This window comes from Chrysochloris asiatica, unplaced genomic scaffold (genome assembly GCF_000296735.1).
Source record: "Chrysochloris asiatica unplaced genomic scaffold, ChrAsi1.0 scaffold00150, whole genome shotgun sequence".
NCBI classification, from domain to species: Eukaryota; Metazoa; Chordata; class Mammalia; order Afrosoricida; family Chrysochloridae; genus Chrysochloris; species Chrysochloris asiatica.
The window spans coordinates 6,888,513-6,890,164 of NW_006408668.1; positions in this window are offsets into that span (position 1 = coordinate 6,888,513).

The window sequence follows — 1,652 nt, forward strand, 5'->3', positions numbered from 1 at the left end:
AGGCTACAAAGGCAAGAAGTGACTGGCTTACAAACTTTCAAGAGGGAACCTAGATCCAGAGGGCATGGAGCAAGGCAGAATCTCCACTAAGTAGTATCCAATCTGTCTAGGTGGGGCTGATGAAATAGATGCAGATAGGCCTCTTGGATACAATAGTGAGTAACTGTTATCAGGACTGATTGTAAAGGCTGAAAATGTAAAGGTAGATGTTTTGTGGCAAAAGGAGGGGAGTGATTAACTTTTGGGGGGGGCGGGGCAAGGCTTGCAGGGTGTACCCTTTGGTTGGTGGATGATGTTAACCATGGCAAGGAAAAGATATATGATGGGATCAATGTGAAGCTAATGTTCTCCCACATAAACTATCACATAATTCACAATAAAGCATTAAAAAAAAAGAAAGAAATTTCAACACATAGTTTATTTTCTAATTTTTACCAAATTAATTACAGCTTAGATTGATTTCACAAAAATGGGAAATTAAGGGCTTAATAAAAGAGTATGCGTATTACTTATTGATCATCCTGACAGCTGACATTTTACATTTATGATAAAAGTTTAAAAATCTACAAATGCATGTAATGATGTAGTTTGGCTGTTACATCACTACGTAGTGATCTATTTAGTAATCTCATGTGGTTATCCTCCATTTTCAGAAAATGCAGATTTTTACAAACTGGTTTAGTCTTTGGAACCTAACCATGTTGAAAAGTGAGGCGAGGGTATATTATTTTGAAAAACTCTTCAACAGTGATGGCAGAGAAAGAATACTTTATTGTAGACTCCAAACATACAATCACAGAAAATAACAGAGCTACAAGGGACCAAAGAAATTCCAATTCCTATAAATAGAATAGACAACCCTCTTACTTTATATATAAGGAAAAGCAACCCCAAAAAGTTCACATCACTCACCTAAGAGGTCATTCAACTATAGCCTTGAGCCAAATCTTCAATCTTATCCCAGTGTATTGTCACTAAATCATAACAGTCTTCTGTTAAAAAGAAGAAAATAGGATGGTTTTTTGCTTGTTTGCATTTTTTAGATATGCCTAACAAACATGCATTGCTTCTATAATGTAAAACAAGTTGTGTTTATTTAGTTAGGCAGAAAGCAATTGTAGCCTACTAAAAGATGCACTCCTGATGTGACGCTGTAGGATCAGCATTGGACTGCGAACCACGAGGTCATCGGTTCACACCCATCAGCTGCTCTCGGAAACCCTACACAGGGTTGCTATGAGTCAGAACCAACTCAAAGACACTTAACAACAACAACAACAAGAAAGGTTGATGAATTGGAATCAATTCAATGGCACTGGGAAGGGAAGTGTACAGAAAGCAGAAGGATTACATTCATGAACTATACAAACATCTTGTGTAAGTTACTTAATTTGTTTTTCAATCTTTCCTCGTAGAGAAGATAATAACTATACTGCTAATGAATTATTCTATAATACACATAGAAAGCTCTCAATATATGGTGGCCTTTGTTAATTATAAAATTATCAAAACATTATAAAGCTTTAACCATAATGCCAATAATTTAGTGCTCGACCCAATAAATCTGTTTTGGAAGAAGTGCAGCCAGAGTGCTCCTTGGAGGCCAGGATGGCTAAGCTTCATCTCTCCTACTTTGGACACATTGTCCGGAG